The sequence below is a fragment of the Dermacentor andersoni genome, chromosome 6, assembly GCF_023375885.2.
Source record: "Dermacentor andersoni chromosome 6, qqDerAnde1_hic_scaffold, whole genome shotgun sequence".
Lineage (NCBI taxonomy): Eukaryota > Metazoa > Arthropoda > Arachnida > Ixodida > Ixodidae > Dermacentor > Dermacentor andersoni.
Window position 1 is genome coordinate 3,325,649 of NC_092819.1, and position 20,410 is coordinate 3,346,058.

The window sequence follows — 20,410 nt, forward strand, 5'->3', positions numbered from 1 at the left end:
GTGTCTGCGCATGCTTCGTGCGTTAAAATGAATGATGGATTTTTGATTATTGGGCATATAATTATTTAGCTCGTTAGTTGTAAAATATGATGACATTGTGAATTTGTGTGGTGACGCGATTTGTCTAAGGCGAAGATAGCTAAGTGATCACAGAAAGGTCTGCCTCCGTGACGATCCGAAAAACGCGGCTGCCAGTTGTTTTGCGAGCCTTTATTTGGCAGTTGTCAGTCCATAGGAATTGCCATTTCTTAGATCTCTTTATGGTTAAGGCCTTAGAAAAGAGGGCCTTATTTTCAGGTGTTAGGTGGTCATTTACACACAGCGGCGTTTCCTTGCTTGCCGATAAGCCAATGTCACCTAGAGTTAGCCGCGCTGTCTTTGCTTTTGTCACGAAGTAGGACTTTTTCGTTCGCGAGATAAAACGGGCAATCATGTTTTTGTTGTAAGATTTGGTAGGCACACGGTGAACCACGTCGAGATCATCTGGTGATACTGCGCAACCAATTTTGTCGCCAATGCTTTGCATTACCACTAGGCAGTCTTCTCCTTGTGTACAAGAAACACCTTTCACCTCGACGTTGTTTAGCCTCGAGTGCTGTTCTAGATCGCTTACTTTTTTGTGAGCATACTGTTGCTAGCTTTTAAAGCGTTATTTTCAGCTACCAGAGTAGCCTTTTCATCCTTCATTTCCTCTACCAGATTGTTGAGGAATTCCACACTGCCCACCAAATTATCCATTTGTTTTTTCCTTTCAACAACGTCCAATCCCGAAGTGCTCATTTTTAGTAATAATTTACCATACACGTCATCAAGAAACGTGGAACTCAAATTTTCAAGCTTGGATTCAAGTTGCTCCACTCGTTTTGCGAGTTCTGCGTTTGAGGGCATTGCGTTCGGGACAACAGACCAAGGTTTAGGCCGCACAAGAAAAAAGTTGCAGTAAATAATAAAACTAAACTGAATGGGTTCTGGCGCAGATAAATACGCTCCGCATAATTCTGGCAGCAGCTGCGGGGACACAGGCAATAGTACTAAGAGATAATGAGTTTATGACAAACCTGCAGATGCAAAGTAGCTTGGTTATTGCGCGTGCTTGCTGTCGCAACCGCTGCCAGAATTAGCACCCGCTGTCGTCGTGGTTCCTTATGTACTCCTGGTGTATGCTAGGCGCAGGCGCAGCAGTATCTCCGGTGGGCCAGATAAGATGACTTGGTCGAAGTGCAGGCCCGGGTATGCTGACTTGTGTCTTGGTACGTCCTCCAGGAAAGGGTCAAGACACGTGGTACTTGATCGCACGCAACCGGGAGTGCAGGAAACCAGAGGGGTGGCCGATTCTGCTATCCTGCAGATGCAAAGTAGCTTGGTTATTGCGCGTGCCTGCTGTCGCAACCGCTGCCAGAATTAGCACCCGCTGTCGTCGTGGTTCCTTATGTACTCCTGGTGTATGCTAGGCGCAGGCGCAGCAGTATCTCCGGTGGGCCAGGTAAGATGACTTGGTCGAAGTGCAGGCCAGGGTATCCTGACTTGTGTCTTGGTACGTCCTCCAGGAAAGGGTCAAGACACGTGGTACTTGATTGCACGCAACCGGGAGTGCAGGAAACCAGAGGGGTGGCCGATGCTGCTATCCTGCAGATGCAAAGTAGCTTGGTTATTGCGCGTGCTTGCTGTCGCAACCGCTGCCAGAATGAGCACCCGCTGTCGTCGTGGTTCCTTATGTACTCCTGGTGTATGCTAGGCGCAGTCGCAGCAGTATCTCCGGTGGGCCAGGTAAGATGACTTGGCCGAAGTGCAGGCCCGGGTATGCTGACTTGTGTCTTGGTACGTCCTCCAGGAAAGGGTCAAGACACGTGGTACTTGATCGCACGCAACCGGGAGTGCAGGAAACCAGAGGGGTGGCCGATTCTGCTATCCTGCAGATGCAAAGTAGCTTGGTTATTGCGCGTGCCTGCTGTCGCAACCGCTGCCAGAATGAGCACCCGCTGTCGTCGTGGTTCCTTATGTACTCCTGGTGTATGCTAGGCGCAGGCGCAGCAGTATCTCCGGTGGGCCAGGTAAGATGACTTGGTCGAAGTGCAGGCCCGGGTATGCCGACTTGTGTCTTGGTACGTCCTCCAGGAAAGGGTCAAGACACGTGGTACTTGATTGCACGCAACCGGGAGTGCAGGAAACCAGAGGGGTGGCCGATGCTGCTATCCTGCAGATGCAAAGTAGCTTGGTTATTGCGCGTGCTTGCTGTCGCAACCGCTGCCAGAATGAGCACCCGCTGTCGTCGTGGTTCCTTATGTACTCCTGGTGTATGCTAGGCGCAGGCGCAGCAGTATCTCCGGTGGGCCAGGTAAGATGACTTGGCCGAAGTGCAGGCCCGGGTATGCTGACTTGTGTCTTGGTACGTCCTCCAGGAAAGGGTCAAGACACGTGGTACTTGATCGCACGCAACCGGGAGTGCAGGAAACCAGAGGGGTGGCCGATTCTGCTATCCTGCAGATGCAAAGTAGCTTGGTTATTGCGCGTGCTTGCTGTCGCAACCGCTGCCGGAATGAGAAGTGAAGGAGTTAACTGCATAGTTAAGAAGCTTTAGCTCGGGCCCTACTGCAACGTGGCCTATTCAAATACACGTAAAACGCAGAAACGTTTTTCTGATATAATCCCGGGACCCATTCTAATGAAATTTGTTGCATTTGAGAGAGAAACTTAAAGTCTAGTGACTGTTGGAAGCGGAATGCTGATTTACGGCCTGGATCGTTTAAAAATGGTTTTCAGAAATGTGAAAGTTTGCGAAAAATAGAAGCATGAAGTTTGCAAATTAATAATTCTCCATCAATAATCGATATCACAGTTCTGTAAAAGGCATCAACTAGATCATTCAAAGCGGACAAATCGTCTATATCAATTTATAGCTTACGTGAATTTGTTACGTTTCTCCAAGGGGTCTGCGAAAGCTGTATTTTCATATTTCAAAATTTTTTTGGATTCATGTGTAACATGTGAATTTTGTCTGCTTTAGGTGTACTATTAGATGCCGTCCACAGAATTGTGATATCATTTTTCATTGATGAGTTACAGAGTTGCAAACCTAATATTTGCCAATTTTTAGTAAAAAAAATTGAAGACCTGAATCGGAAATTCGAAACCAACTGTCACTAGATTTTAAGTTTTTCTTTTAAATGCAACAAACGTCGTCAAATTCGGTACAGTGGTTGCCGAGCAAAACTAATTCTCCTTTTACATGTATTTAGATAGGAGTACCCAAGCTAAAGCTTCGGAGGAGGAAATCGTGGTGATTTTCCCGACAGAAATTCAGGAGGTTGTTCAGGCCGAGGAGCCGCCAACGGAAAGAAAAGAAAGGCACTCGGAAAGGACCACCAGAAAAAGTGCAAGGAAAGAGGCGTCGCAAATTGACGCTTGTGGCAGAAAAGACAACGCGGCCGAGTAAGTCACTAAACACTGTGGGGAGCGCCGACAATGATTTAGAAAGACGCGTTTGTCGTTTGAATTGTTTCGAGTCAGAGCGCATACGAATCACCAGACGAAGTTGAAAAGAAAGCGACGTTCGGCGCTGAGGAGCACAAAAGCCAGGAGGCAAATACGTTCCCCTTCGTTTCGTTCTTTTCAAAGTGTAGCCTGTCTGAGAGGGAAGAACGCGGCGGTCAGGCGACGCGACGTAGTCATACCAAGCAGCGCATTCCGAGGGCCAGAAAGGCAGGTGGACAGACAGTAGGGAAGGAATCGGGACTGCAGCGAGACCTTCTCGTTGGGCGAGGAGGGCGCCTTTCCTCCTCTCTGACGATCCGGCGCGCGGGCTGCGCAACGATTTTCCAGGTGTTTTAGATCGTATCTTGCGAGATTTACGCAATATTCGTTCATATAAGGTCGTCAGGGAGGCCTTTCGCTGCATCGGTAACTACAGTTCGCGGAAATATCTCTTGGGGGCGCAAACATGTGATGCGCATTATCAGTCGCAGTGTGTGTGTGTGTGTGTGTGTGTGTGTGTGTGTGTGTGTGTGTGCGTGTGCGTGTGCGTGTGTGTGTGTGTGTGTGTGTGTGTGTGTGTGTGTGTGTGTGTGTGTGTGTTGAAAACTATTTTGTGTATATCGGTTTTAATTCAATGAAGAGAACCGGTGTCTCTGCATTACCAGCATGAAATGGTTAATCTGCTCACTATCTGATCGGTTGCGTAGGGACTAAAACATAAGAGCGCATGCTCGTATACGGCCAACCTAAGGGAACCATAAAACATCTAAGCGGCAGGCGCTATCAAATATTTCGATACACCGGTATCATTCTCACGCATCTCAAGTCTAGTAGGCTTGAAATCATTATATGTTTACGCTAGCCTCCTGCATGAGGCCGATGACGCTGCTCAACACAGCGATTACTACGGTTGGTGAACCAGCTTGATACATGTATGAGCTATGTGCTTCGGCATTGCCTTTTTGCCCTGTAAAGTCATAATATATGAGAGGGATCGCATACAAACAATGCGATGGCTATTTTGAGGACAAAATTTCCGCAATATGTGTGAGTTCGTCGTAGAGAACGGAACGAAGTCAACAAAACAAAAAAACGTTATCATCCTTTCTCGAAAAAGAAGGAGAAAATGGGCTAACGCGCGCCGAAGTACGACCTCGCATTGTGACGCCGCACAACGTTTATAGATCTGTAACCGTTGATGCCGTATGCTTGGACCATGCACTATGTAGATGTGTCTGTGGAAGATATATAAGTTAGATGTAATCCAGCACCTACCGCTGCTTAGGACGCTAACCAAGTGATCCACCTAACCAAGTGGTCACGCAATGTAATCTGCAGCTAGCAGTTTGAACGCTTGTCAAAGAATAACAGCACAGCTCCTGTCGTAGCAGAAAGGTACCCACGCTCTTACCATCGTCGCGTATATTTTATTGTTCCTAAACCGCAGCTTAGAACTAGATGGTAAAAGTGCAGTAAAGTCACATTAGTGAATGGAACATTCAGAAATACATAATTGATCGCAGACGCTGATTGTAGGCTCAAACATGCACGCACACAACGCGCTGCGTGCTCCGTCCGGCTCAACGCCAGCAGAAAGTCCGGCCATCCCGACTTAAACCACTTCACTACTTCTCACAGAACCGTTTACCACGTAGAAGACGCACATCATGCTTAATAGACCGCGCAAGCGCGAAAACAAACACCAGAAACTATCGCCGGACGTGTACCTGCCATGCAAAACGGAGCGCTCGCCCAAGCCAGCATGCCGACTGAACATAGATGGTGCCACAGCGTAGCAATATGGTGGCGCCTATGAAAAAACGATGTATAGGTGCCTCTCGTAATCCCGGGTTGACAAGTTAAAGAGGAACTTTCAGACAGCGCCCAGTTCGAGTAGGGCTTAAGGAAGCGGTTCTCGCACGCGTAAAGTTTGGGAACTTTGTGTTTTCGATATGTCGTCTTTTGTTTAGCAGATAGGATTAATTTTTTATAAGCTTGCACCGCCAAGTCTAGGTTATTTGTTAGAAACCTGTAGAACGCACTTGAGTAGCAGTGCCCTTTAGATGAGTGGTCATGATATTTCTTTTTTTTTTTTTCTGTGGAAGAAAGACGCGTTACTTAGCGCAGCCGCTGTTACCCGCTTGATTTAGGAAGTGTTAGTATATTCCCTTTGTGGCGTGGCGTGCTTGGACACAATAAAGCAAAGCGTTGGTGCGTGTCTCGCGCGTGTATTCATCGACAGCAGCGTTTTAGTGTCGCTTAGGGCGCGCGTAGTAGAAGTTAGAACTAAGCTCGAATCTTCATGAAATTTCCAGTACGTAAGTTACGCAACATGATTTTGTTTTTACTTTACTGCGGGTACTTTGTGGACAAAAGAGTGTTAGTGCTTGAGTCGCACGAAAGCTAACGATTAGCGGACCTTATTCGAAAAGGTGGCTTGCTCGAGAAGGAAGCTTTGTCTACACGGCCTGTACTTGTCTTGCCAGACTTCTGCAGAGAATGCATTCTCTGGTGTGACGCCAACAACCATGGTCAAGGTGTCGTCCTTGTCTAAATTAACGAAAGCGGTGAAGCGCAAACAGCGTTGTACCTCAGTCGCAAGCTTACACCGCGGGAAGAGGCTTTTACCACCTCGGAGAAAGAATGCTTTTGCATGGAATGGACAATTCAAAAGCTAGGATGCGATATTCAAGGCGCTAAATTCTCGGTCGAAATCGACCATGACCCTCTTGCATGGCTAAAGCAAAGGTCGGAATGAAGCGGCAAACAAATGAGATGGTCGCATTTGGCCGGAAGTGGAATGCAGACGAGCTAAGCCGGAGTGACGAGCTCAGATTTTTTTTAGAAACATGTTTTGTATGTACCGCTAGTGACGTCTACTTAGGCAACCTATTTCTGTCTTGTAGCGAGTTGACCGCGGCTAGAAATGAGAACGACAGAGAGAGGGGTAAAACATTGTAAACCGATACGTGGGTCATAGCTTCCGGTAGGCGTGGCGCTCAGGCATGCCGACGAGTGTGTGTGTGTGCCTGTATTCCCAGAGAGGTGGACACAACGAAGCGAGGGCTGGGCTCTCGGGCTGCCGTGTCACATCAGCCATCACCCTAAGATGCATCCCGGAGGCCGCAACCATACATTGACGCTTCGGGCAACTTGGCATCTGGTCAACTTCAAGTCTGATCTCTTGGCGGCAGAGGTGTTTGTTAAGCCTCAAGACCACCAAGGGTGTTAATTGAACGTTTGCCGCGTGTGAAACCGCCGCAAATCCTAACCAGACGTCAGCGCGGCGTAGACAACGACTAAACGCGCTAACCCCACCATTATCTGGAAACCGGAGAAAAGGATGAACGGGAGGGAACCACGAAAACGAATCAATAGGCGCAGGTAATGAGACGAGTCAAATCATCACCCATCCCTCAGCACTTATCGAGCCGTCAAGACAGCTTTTAAACCGGCTGCTGCAGATTTCCACAAAAAGACCTCAGCCGCCCTTTCCCTGGGAAACTGAGCACAGAAGAAAGACAGCGTGTAAACCCAGTGTTGCAGGATTTCACGAAAGGGCCTCAGCCCGCCCATGACCTTGCACACTGAGCGAAGAACGGGGTGGCCAACGACGAACGAACCAAGTGTCGCTAGCTGATTTCTTCCTTCCACAAATTCCAAACCAGTTTCTTCGAAGCGGAGTTACTGCGGATTATGGATAGCCTTCGCGGAGGGAATATCGGGGATATCGTTACTAATAGGGAATATCGTTACTAATATGGATGAGATAGTTCAAGTGGCTGAGGAGTTCTATAGAGATTTACGCAATACCAGTGGCACCCACGACGATAGTGGAAGAGAGGATAGCCTAGAGGAATTCGAAATCCCACAGGTAACGCCAGAAGAAGTAAAGAAAGCCTTAGGAGCTATGCAAAGGGGGAAGGCAGCTGGGGAGGATCAGGTAACAGCAGATTTGTTGAAGGATGGTGGTCAGATTGTTCTAGAGAAACTGGCCACCCTGTATACGCAATGCCTCATAACCTCGAGCGTACCGGAATCTTGGAAGAACGCTAACATAATCCTAATCCATAAGAAAGGGGACGCCAAAGACTTGAAAAATTATAGACCGATCAGCTTACTGTCCGTTGCCTACAAAGTATTTACTAAGGTAATCGCAAATAGAATCAGGAACACCTTAGACTTCTGTCAACCAAGGGACCAGGCAGGATTCCGTAAAGGCTACTCAACAATAGACCATATTCACACTATCAATCAAGTGATAGAGAAATGTGCAGAATATAACCAACCCTTATATATAGCTTTCATTGATTACGAGAAAGCGTTTGATTCAGTCGAAACCTCAGCAGTCATGGAGGCATTACGGAATCAGGGTGTAGATGAGCCATATGTAAAAATACTGGAAGATATCTATAGCGGCTCCACAGCCACCGTAGTCCTCCACAAAGAAAGCAACAAAATCCCTATAAAGAAAGGCGTCAGACAGGGAAACACGATATCTCCAATGCTATTCGCAGCATGTTTACAGGAGGTATTCAGAGGCCTGGAGTGGGAAGAATTGGGGATAAAAGTTGATGGAGAATACTTTAGCAACTTGCGATTCGCTGATGATATTGCCTTGCTTAGTAACTCAGGAGACCAATTGCAATGCATGCTCACTGACCTGGAGAGGCAAAGCAGAAGGGTGGGTCTGAAAATTAATCTGCAGAAAACTAAAGTATTATTTAACAGTCTCGGAAGAGAACAGCAGTTTACGATAGGTAGCGAAGCACTGGAAGTGGTAAGGGAATACATCTACTTAGGGCAGGTAGTGACCACGGATCCGGATCATGAGACTGAAATAACCAGAAGAATAAGAATGGGTTGGGGTGCGTTTGGCAGGCATTCTCAAATCATGAACAGCAGGTTGCCACTATCCCTCAAAAGGAAAGTGTACAACAGCTGTGTGTTACCAGTACTCACATATGGGGCAGAAACCTGGAGGCTTACGAAAAGGGTTCTGCTGAAATTGAGGACTACGCAACGAGCCATGGAAAGAAGAATGATGGGTGTAACGTTAAGGGATAAGAAAAGAGCAGATTGGGTGAGGGAACAAACGTGCGTTAATGACATCTTAGTTGAAATCAAGAAAAAGAAATGGGCATGGGCAGGACATGTAATGAGGAGGGAAGATAACCGATGGTCATTAAGGGTTACGGACTGGATTCCAAGGGAAGGGAAGCGTAGCAGGGGGCGGCAGAAAGTTAGGTGGGCGGATGACATTAAGACGTTTGCAGGGACAACATGGCCACAATTAGTACATGACCGGGGTAGTTGGAGAAGTATGGGAGAGGCCTTTGCCCTGCAGTGGGCGTAACTAGGCTGATGATTATGATGATGATGATGATGATGATGATGATGATGATGGATAGCCTGGGCGTGGTAGCGCAACGGAATCGACGATGATGATTTGCTGCTCGACAGTCTTCAGATTCCCTAGTCGACTCGCCTAGGGAAGACGACGGGATTAAAAGCAGATACTTTTCGAGAGTGTGGACAGAGGGTCCTGATGGGAACTGAGACGTTAACTTGCTCCTGCATGAAGTGGGCTTTCGCACTGAAGACGTGTAACTAAGCTAAATAAATCCTTTCCCTTCATTTTCAATAACTTGACGTCGTAGTCGATGGGCCTGGTTGATTCCATGCCCTGAATAACACCCTAGCCGCAACACATATTCAGGTTAAGAATTTAGTGGCTCACGAGTGTCTTGGCGCAGTCCGTGGTGGACGCAGGAAAAATTGGAGCACGCTTAAGCTTCGCCTTCAAGAGTGGAATACGCTAGCGTTATCGCACCCCGTTCGCACCGCCTACTCAAACGCGCTATGCCAGCCAAACGACGCGATCGGCACAGATAGCCGGGCCCCGACGCGCCATGAAGGCGGACGCGATCATGGAGCGAGTGGCGCGCCACGTGTCGGGGCAGCGCCGTACATTGCGAGGAGGTAGTCTTCTGTGTTTGCCGCAAGATGGCTCTGCGTGTGCGCAGAGCGCAGAAGAAATGTTGCGGAAACGTACGTCGCTACTCGTGAAACTGCGACTTCTGTAAGTTACATGGTCATAATTACCGATATACACCGCAGTATAACTTTCTACGGCTCGTTTCTAAGGCAACACCGCATTCACTAGAGGCGATTTTGTCCCGTTTTGTAGGAACGAACTCGCGGCTGAGTGGTAGCGTCTCCGTCTCACACTCCGGAGACCCTGTTTCGATGTTATTTATTTATGAAGTGCCTTCTGGGATTTATCGCTCACGGCCAACGCCGTTGACGCTGACGCCGACGCCCGACACCGGCTTTTCTGCGACACGAGCTCCTTAACGCTGTCGCGTTAAAACGGTGATCACCGGCGAGGGGAGCAGGGAGAGGGGAGCAAGGAGCAAGGTGCAGCACAGGCGAGGGGAGCAAGGAGAGGAGGCGCCGTGTGAGTGGGCGCGTGGGAGAGCGTGGACGTGCGCGGGGGGGTGCGCGCACATCGGCAACAAACCTTGCAGCCATGTGGCTGTGATTGCATCCCATGCTCGCGGCCAAGGCCACGCCTGTTCGCAGAACAATTCAGACAACAGCAGCAGAGGCAGTCATAGAGAGGCGTTCGCCTATCGCAGTCTAGCTCAGCAAAGGGCCCATATTAAGGCGAAAGCCTTTAGTGGTCTCTTGCTCGAAGCCACGGCGGCGTCCGTTCGCAGAACATGTCACGCTACGCTAGAGGACGCTCATGACGTCATCGGAGTCATCGTCATCGTCATCGTTGACGTCATCGACAACGGGAAGTCAATGCTAGACCTTTGTAAGAAGTAGTAATGAAGGTCTCCTAGGGGAACCTCAGAAGAGCATCGCCGTCGATAACAGAAAAAGGCGGAAAGCAAGAAAAAGAGCTCGCCATGAAATAGGCTACATAAACATGCAGGGCGGCAGAAGAAAGAAAAAGTGGGCAGAGATTGAGGAAGCAGTTACATAGAGAACAAATAGGGGTGTATGCGTTTACAGAAACGCACCTTAGAGACTCAGGAGAGCCGCCAGTTATTGATAATTATGTTTGGGAAGGGTGCAACAGAACTAAGTCGGAAAGAAAGGGAGGGGGAGTCGGAATGCTCATTCATCAGGGAGCCAAATGGGAAAGAGTAAATTCAAAATGTCAAGAGCATCTTTCGTTATCAGGTACAATGAGTGGGAAAAAAACTTGGCTGGGCGTTACGTATTTGTGGACCGGAAATAATTGCGCAGAGAAGAATAAAAAGTTAGCGGAATGCATAAGCGCTGATATTAAGGGTTTTCGGAATGGTGCTGAAATTGTCCTATTAGGTGGCATGAATGCCCACATACAGGATTTAGATGGCTATACCGACAATAACGGGAAGTCAATGCTGGAGCTTTGTGAACAACATAACCTCGTGATCGTGAATACAGGGCCTAAGTGTGAAGGACAGATCACGTGGGAAACCGGCAATCGACCATTGATTACTGTCTGATGACAGAAGGAATTCACGATAAGTTGAGAGAAATGGTCATTGATGAGGAAGGGCATAGCAGCATAGGGAGTGACCATAAACGCATCATTTTGAATATGGGATATGAAGTTCGGAAAAAGAACAAGCAGCGCATAATGGCCAGTCCAAATTTGAACGCTGAACAAATAGCAAATATAGTCACTAGAGTCGAGGAAGAACTTGGCAAATGGTCAAGTAAAGAGTGGGAATATGGTGAGCTGCTAATTGTAATAACGACAGAAATACGGAAAGAGAAACAACATGTTCGGTGGAAAGGAAAAAAGAAACCGAAAAGCTGGTGGAAGATGGAGATACTAGAGGCGACCGCGGAACGGCAGAAAGTATCTCGAGAGCACAGGCAGGCAAAGAAGGCGCAGTTGCCGCAGGATGAAGTAACTAGTAAATGGGAAATATACCGGGAGAAAAAGTCTATGGTTCAAATACTGGTGCAGGCAAAATTAAAAGGTGAAAGTGAACGTTGGTTGTCAGAAATACGTGAGAAAAAGAAGGCCGCACCTATAATATTTTGGAACCACATAAAATTATTAGGCAGGAAGTCAACAACAATACAACAACATATCCTAGACGAAGATGAAAGCAGACTGGAAGGAGAAGCGGCAATAAGTTACATCCGAAAAGTAAGAGCCGAATCTTTTCAAGGAAATGACGACGCTGTATTTGAAGAAAAAAAGAGCATGCGAGAGACCCAAGTGGACCTGGAGCTGGTGCTGACAAATTTCAACTGGAAGAAAGCGGAAGAGAAAATTCGTAAGCGCACAGCCGCAGGGCTAGACGAGGTTCCCGTTAGGCTGATTAATGAACTAGGACCAAAAAGTAAGGAAGTTCTGGGGAAAGCAGTGGAAAAAACTTTAAAAGATAGAAGGATACCAGACAGTTGGCGACAAAGAAGAATGAATTTAATTTATGAAGGTAAGGGCGAGAAACATAGAATTCGCTCGTATAGACCGTTCACCATTACATCGGTAATATACAGGCTAGCACTGCAGGCAATCAAATTAAACCTTCGAGCACGGGCAGAGAATAATGGCACTGCGGGAGAACTTCAGAATGGCCTCAGAATAGGTAGGCGTTTGGATGATAACTTGTTTGTTTTTACTCAATGTATTGAAATATCAAAAGTAGAAAACAGACCGTTGTGTGTGGCCTTTTTAGACATTGCAGGAGCCTACGACAACGTAGACCACAACATTTTGTGGGATATTCTGGAAGGGGAATGCTTAGGGGACGATTGTTTACAGCTTTTCAGAGAGATTTACCTAAAAAAGACCGTTTGCGTTGAATGGGAAAGGATGAGGAGCGAGGAGAAAGTTCATATCAACAAGGGACTGAGGGAGGGGTGCCTTTTATCCCCACTGCTGTTTATGATGTACATGGTGAGGATGGAGATGGCCCTAGAAGGAAGTAATATAGGGTTTAAACTCTCATACAAACAGGAGGGAACAGTAGTAGAGCAGCAGCTCCCAGGTTTATTTTATCCGGATGACATTGTGTTCCTAGCTAACAAGCAAAGTGATTGGCGACGTCTGGCTAATATCTGTGGACAGGAAGGCCACAATTTAGGTTTGAAATTTAGTCTTAGAAAAACAGGTGTTATGGTATTCAGTGAAAACAGTGAACAGACAGTGGAGATACAGGGCCAGGAAATACCTCGGGTAACAGAATATAAATACCTTGGTATATAGATAAACGAAGGCAATAGATATATGGAAACACAGGAAAAAACAATAACAGTGAAGGGGAAGAGAAATTCAGCCATAATGAAGCACAGAGCGCTATGGGGAAACAACAGGTACGAGATCCTTCGATGTATGTGGAAAGGTGTAATGGTTCCAGGGCTTACTTTTGGAAATGCGGTTGTTTGCTTTAAATCAGGGGTACAATCATGGACTCGACGGGAATAAAGGTCAATGGGTCACCTCGCATTGGGCGCTCACGGGAAGACTACAAATAAAGCTGTGCAGGGCGATATGGACTGGACTAGTTTTGAAGTGAGGGAAGCTCGCAGTAAAATTGAGTATGAAGAACGGCTGAGGAATATGGAAGAAAGTTAATGGGCTGGGAGAGTGTTCAGGTATCTGTACAGGCAAAACATTGATTCACAGTGGAGGAAACGAACTAGGAAGCTTACCAGCAAGTGTGTGGCCGGTAGGGTGGGCAACACAGCAACAAGGAAGGTCAAGCGGAAAGTCAGAGAGGCTGTAATAATCTCATGGGTGGCAGCAATATAAAAGAAACCTGCCATGAGTAACTACTTAAGAAGAAAAAAGGAAATCAGGAAAGAAACAATTTATGATTAGCTCAAATGGAGGCTCATTACTTTTCGAAGCGAGATCGGGATGCCTTAGAACACGCATCTATAATGCGAGATATAAGAAGGAAGAAGAAGCATGTGCTTGCTGCGGTAAAGCTAGGGAAACTATGGAGCAGTTTTATTAGAATGTGAAGACGTCTACCCAACGCTCGATTCAGGCTCCACTGGCCTCCTTGAGGCCCTTGGGTTCAGCGGCAGCAGTGGTAAAGTAAACATGTCCGCAATAGGCATTAGTAAGAGGCGATTGGAGGATTGGTGGAAGAAAAGTAGGGAAACAAAAGACGGAGACGTACAAACGCACAGTTCGCACCAGGGGGTCAGAAAATTTGGGTGTGGTAGTTCATAGTGCTTTTTTTTATTGTTTAACCTAGGTAGGACATTAGACAGTATGATAGCAAGAGCTTGGTGGCACAACCCACCGCCCCGTTCCAAAGGGAACGCTCATAGCATCCATCCATCCGTGTGGCGCGCGTACTGCGCATGCGCCAAGTAGATGGCGCCACCCTCGCGCTCGAAAATGGCGTCGGCTGACGCTGCTGCTAGCCGAGTCAGTCGGATGGCTTCGAAGCGCGCTCCCGTTTCTATAGCAACCAAGCGCGCTCGCGCTGCCGAACGAAAGCGCAAGTCGTGGCAGACTTAGCGACAACATTCGAGTGGAAAGTAATACTCTTGTCAAGCGGGCAAGGTAAGTGCACTTCGGGGGAGTGCACTTTGGGACCTTGAGTCACACTTTAGGCAACGCGCTTCTAAACGGGAAAACAGAGTGCACTTGCAGTAAAAAATAAATGATGACAGACTAAGCGCGTGTTTTTGAATATGTAAATTAACAAGAGAAAGCTTCTAAAAGCGATTGTTTTAAGTAGAATTATATATAAAAAAGAAACTTAATATATTTGTCTAAACAAACGATTTGTTTATTATAAGTGTGTTGCAAGTCAATGCCGGCCAAGACGAATGTCTGGCCAATCCAGCATAACTTGGCGGCGTGCGTCGAGGCGGCAGCCGATCCTGCTGGAACAGAATATGAGCGAGTTCTAGGCTTCTATTTGTGCGCGAGATCCCGGCGTCAACGGCAAGAACAATTAGACGATGACCATGAAGACGCAGAAGCAACTTTCAGGTACTTAGAGTGTCAGCTCATGGCGAACAATTTCGCTATCGTGACCGTCCTGGCAGAGTAGTATCCTTCCACCAATCGGGAACGGAGGCGCTTTGTGAGGAGTGACACGTGGTTTGAGGACACCTTACCCAATCTAAGCTAATGTCATTTCAGACGAGCGCTATGTGTGTCTCCCTCCACCTTTCGGTGCATAGTTGAATCGTGCCGCCCGGTCCTTGAGCGGCAAACCACCAACATGATGACGCCGATCTCTGTGGAAAAACGTGTCGCAGTGGGGCTATGCCGCTTGTGCTCTAGCGCCGAAGACAGAACGATTGCCCACCTCTTTGGAATAGGTCGCACCACTGTGAATGTTCTACATTAAGATTTCTTTGTTGCCGTGGTGGACCTGCTTGAAGGGGAATGGTTACAAATGATACATCCCAACAAAATGAGTGCCCACATGCGTGAATTCTACGCCTTCACAGGCTTCCCGCAAGCCATCGGCGCCTTGGATGGCTGCCACATTCCTGTCTCGCCGCCGAAAGAGCACGCCACGGACTATTATAACTGCAAAGGCTGGTAAGTCCCTTCGCCTCTGGCAAACTAGATTTTGCAATTAGCGCGATTGTGTATCATTATGACACTGAAATGAATGGCGGTTTTCATCGCAGTTAAGGGTTCATGCAGGATTCTATATCGTATATATACATATCAGGCATTTATATGTAAAATGAAAAAGTTGCCTACTACCTAGCAGCAAGCATACTAATAGTATGAACGTGTTTATTGTGACGTCATCTCAATACGCACTGTGTGTACCTGTGCCACAGATACAAATGATACCGCATGGACCGTCCTTTCTCCATGGAGGAACTCGAAGCTGCACTGGCCTTGTGCAAGCGTTCATCTTCACCAGGACCCGACGGTATAACCTACCGTGCCCTATGTAACCTTGGTGAAGAGGCTCGGAAAGTGCTCCTGCTCTTGTTCAACAGCTCCTGGAAGACAGGTACGGTTCCCCAGGAATGGAAGACCAGTCGCCTAATTCCACTGCTCAAGCCTGGCAAGTCACCTGTAGACATTGCGTCATACCGACCAATTGCGCTTGCCAGTTGCATCGGAAAAGTAATGGAGAGGATGGTCCTAGCACGGATAGAATGGTACCTCGAACATTACCAGGTATATCCAGATGCAGTTGCCGGTTTCAGGCGTGGCCGTTCTTCCATAGACAACGTTATCGACTTGGTGACGTACGTCGAGCACCAGAAGTCCTACAAAATATTATCTGCTGCCCTGTTTCTGGATGTTAAAGGAGCGTACGACAACGTAACGCACGAAGCGATTTTCAACGCCTTGGAGGCAGTAGGACTTGGCGGCAAAGTCTATTTTTGGATAAGTAGCTATCTGCATAAGAGATCCTTTTTCATACTTACCGAGGATGGCCCGACCTCCCCGCATTACAGCAACCGTGGGGTGCCTCCGGGCGGAGTACTGAGCCCAACGCTCTTCACTCTAACACTCATTGGCCTTGCTGACATACTGACATGCACTGTTAGGCTCTCCATCTTTGCCGACGACATTTGCATTTGGACGTCGGGTGTGACGCGACTGCAACTTCGCGCGTGGCTTCAGAAGGCAGCCCCTTTAACATCATCCTACCTTCGAGAACAAGGACTCCATATATCATACGAAAAGTGTGCAGTGGTGGCGTTTACCAGGAAAATAATGTCTCCATACGTGATATCCGTCGACAGACAACTGATTTCGTACAGCACGAGTCACAGATTTTTGGGGGTGGTCATTGACAAAAATCTCTCCTGGACACCTCATGTGAATTATGTGAAAAAATGCCTGACAGGAATTTGCCATATGTTCAAGTTCCTTGCAGGAAAGACCTGGGGAGTGCCAATACAATCCATGCTGCAACTGTACAGGGTCCTCTTTATTGGATTCCTGCGGTACAGCCTACCGGTCATGTCCAACACCTGCAGAACTAACCTGAATATAATCCAAAGCATCCAAGCCCAAGCCCTCAAGATATGCCTTGGTCTACCGCGGAGTGCGTCAACGACTGAAGTTATTGCAGTCGCTCAAGATTCCGCTATTAGGACGCACATTAGCATTGAAACAATGCCTGTGCACATAAGACACTTCGCCCGGACCCCTACCCACCACCTCGCAAGTCTCCCAGTAGATAGGCCCCACACGACAATCAGTGCGACTATCTTCGTGCACTGTGTTTCTGTGAGGTCAGGTTACACACCTGCGGCAAGGCCTTCCATTCCTCCATGGTGTATGCGCCGTACTCAAGTAAACCTTACACTCCCAGGACTTCAGAAAAAGTCGGACTTGCCATCATCAGCGCTCAAGCAACTAACTTTACTTCGCTTGTACGAGAAATACAGTGACTGCACACACGTCTACACTGATGGATCAACTACATCAACCAGTTCCGGTGGCGCTGTAATTATACCAACAATGAGAATAACCCAGCGGTTCAAGACTTCCCATGTCACTACGTCTACAGCGGCAGAGCTCGCGGCTCTCCGCGACGCGCTTCATGTGATAAAGGCTGAAAGTCCCAGAAAATGGTCAGTCTTCTGTGATTCAAGGCCGGCCTTGCAATGTGTGCAGTCATTTCTCCGACATGCAGCTCACGATCAGCTCACGTGCGAAATCGTGGAACTTGTCCATCACTTAAGAGAAAAAGGCCATGATATCTCTTTCCAGTGGATACCAGGTCATTGCGGTATCATAGGAAATGATGACGCCGATAAGGCAGCTCGAACATCAAACCAAGATGACCGCTGCGTCCCCATTCCTCTCTCAAAGGACCGACGCCGCGAGACAAGTTGGCATTTTAGCACGCACGATCTCCTTAGCAGAGTGGAACACCGCACATACAAGGCGCACAAGACTGCACAGACGAAACCCGTTACTTCAACTCAGACCTCCAGCCGGTCTATGCCGACGTGAAGCGTCTCTTCTGTGTCAGTTATGGCTTGGAGTTGCCTTCAAGAATGCCTACTTAGCACTAATTGGAATGGCTGATAGTCCTGCATGTGATGTTTGCGGATGCGAGTAGAACATTGAACACTTATTGTGCCATTGTCCTCAATTTCAAACACAAAGACGATCTTTGTCCAACACATTTAGGAAATTAGATGATCGTCCTCTGAGTGAACAGGAGCTACTAGAGCACCGTCCCGACCGATCATCGGCTCAGAAGGCAGTGAAGGCACTTTTATGCTTTCTCAGAACTTCTGGTTTGCGCAAGCGTCTTTAACTCAAGTGCTGTCCGTACACGTATCTACACCTTCTCTCTCCCTTCTCTCGCTTCCCCTTCTCCCTTCCCCCAGCGTAGGGTAGCCAACCAGACTATTGACTGGTTAACATCCCTGCCTTCCTATATTACTCTCTCTCTCTCTATCTGTCTGTGCCCCAGACACGCGATGAGATAAGCGCTATGCTTTCATTTCCTTTGACCAGTTCCCACACAAATCATGTGACCATTCTGGCTGTATATATTTTCACGACGGTACATTAAAAGGGGTCATTCTTGGTTATGAGACGACGAGCGTCTGTGTGTCTATCTGACATGGTGTCAGAAGTGGCTATGTCAAAGCTGACTACGATGTAGCGCTGCAACAGCCCGTCAACAAGCGAACGAGCGCCTGCTTCCACAAGAACAAGTCCTCCTCGTGACAATCGTCAAGCAACGCTTCAGAATGGCGGGAATCAAGCCTCCTAGGCCCTTTGACATCCAGAACGCAGCGGATTGGCCCGCCTGGATGGACGAATTCGACGACTACAGATTCGCATCCGGACTACATGAGAAACCAGGCGAAGTACAAGTAAGGACTCCTCTCTATAAAATGGGCAGAAAGTCAAGGGAGATTCTTCGGTCGCTAAACATCAAAGACGAAGAAATGGAGGACTGCAACCTCGTAAAGTCAAAATTTAGGGGCTATTTCGTCCATACCAAGAACACAGTCTACGAGAGTGCTCGCTTTAATTTACGGCGCCAACAACTGGGAGAAACAGTAAACCAGTTTCCAACCGAGCTTAACAGGCTAGCAGACAGATGCGAGTTCAAAGAAATGAAGGAACGCCTAATAAGAGACCGCTTCGTAGTAGGACTACGAGACCAGCTTCTCTCGGAAGAACCTTAAATTGATCCTAATCTCACGCTGAGCACGGCTTTGACAAAAGCACGTACGTACAATCGAAACGGTAAAGAAACAGCAAGCCGAGCTAAAAGAGCGCGAGGGCACGATCCCAGAAGCTTGCGTCGCCACGGTAAAGCCCGAGAAAACCCCTGGAAAGAGAAAAAAGTTTACACGTGGTCAGAAGCCAACTTATCGGGAAAAGCTCTGCAGTTTCTGCGCCGGACCATTTCATCCGAGAAGCAGTTGTCCAACGAAAAGATGCAGGTTTTGCCGAAAGTCAGGCCACTTCGAAAAGGCGTGCCGAAAAAAGAGGCAAGCAGACAGGAATCTTGACGACATTGCCGAACCTGATAAATTTCTTGGCACGGTCGAGCAGTCGGCGAACGCACCATCTGAGCACTTCGTCACGGTACTGATAAACGACCATAAGCTGCGCAAGAAAGTAGATACGGGAGCCGAAGTGACAGTGGTAGGGGAAAATTTTCCTTTACTTCCGCGTTCTGTGGACAAAGCAGGGGATCTTAAAGGACCGAACAATGCAAGCATCCGTACAATCGGAAAATTTGACGCTGAAGTAGCTAGGAAAGACAACTGTTCGAAGCAGACCATTTACGCCGTGCACAACTTGCGCACACCCTTGTTGGGACTACCAGCTATCAAAGCCCTAGGAATCGTTTGCTTCCTAGATGACTTAGAGATTGCTGACGACAACGTAAGCAGGTATCCTAAGATATTCCAAGGCACGGGTTCCATGTCTGGAGAACATACCATACGTCTCGTTCCGAATGCAACACCGTACGCCCTGTCTACACCCAGACGGATTCCTAGTCCAATGAAGGAAGAAGTCAAGCAAGAACTGGACAGGTTAGAGCGGGAAGGAATTACACAAAAGCTCGAAGAACCGACAGAATGGTGCGCTCCTATTGTCCCCGTAATGAAGCCGTCTGGAGCAGTAAGGATATGCGTCGACTTAACTGAACCAATTTGTCAGATGGGAGCGTCATGAGCTTCCAACGGTAGAGCAAGTTATGGGAAGCTTCCAGGAAGTCAAGATGTTTTTTAAACTGGACGCGAATTCTTGATTCTACCAGATAAAGCTTTCCGAAGAGTGTCAAAAGATCCACTTTCAGTACGCCGTGTGGGTGGTACTGCTACCGCAGGTTGCCGTTCGGGATCACATCCACACCAGAAATTTTTCAAAGAAAGTCATCGCAGGTTGTCGAAGGCCTAGACGGCGTACTGAACTACATGGACGACATTCTGGTGCACGGCAAGAACAAAGTGGAACATGACAACCACCTTCGTAACGTGCATACAGGAACAAACAGGAGTAACCTTTAAAAGGGAAAAATGTTGTTTCGCTGGTGAGTAAGTAGCATTCCTGGGCATGATCTTTGACGCCAATGGTGTGCGCCCAGATTCTGAGATCTGAGCAATCAAGGAGTTGCCTCGACCCCAAAACGTCGCTGAGGTTCGTTCCTTATTAGGCATGATGAACCACCTCGCAAGGTTTCTTCCTGACCCTGCGTCTACATCTGCGCCTCTACGCAGCCTCCTCAACAAAGACAGCGACTGGTGTTGGGGAACTCAACAAGAGAAAGCTTTTGAGAAGATCAAGGTTTCTAGTGGTGATGGCGGCAATAATAATAATAATAATAATAATAATTCATTATCGAATCTGCGAATACAAATACAGAAAGCAGGTTCGCCTAAGTCATCACAGTGGCTTGTCACGCAAAACCCGGCGGTCAGTGACAAGACTCAGCCACAAAGACTGACTTTCTTCCCCTTCGTTTACGAAAGAAAATAAAAA

General features: G+C 47.8%; 1 pseudogene; it reads left to right on the top strand.

Annotated features, from left to right (window-relative positions):
* The first annotated feature begins 18,154 nt into the window (after positions 1-18,154).
* LOC140218913 (uncharacterized) lies at positions 18,155-19,603 on the top strand (annotated as a pseudogene).
* Positions 19,604-20,410: the final 807 nt, after the last annotated feature.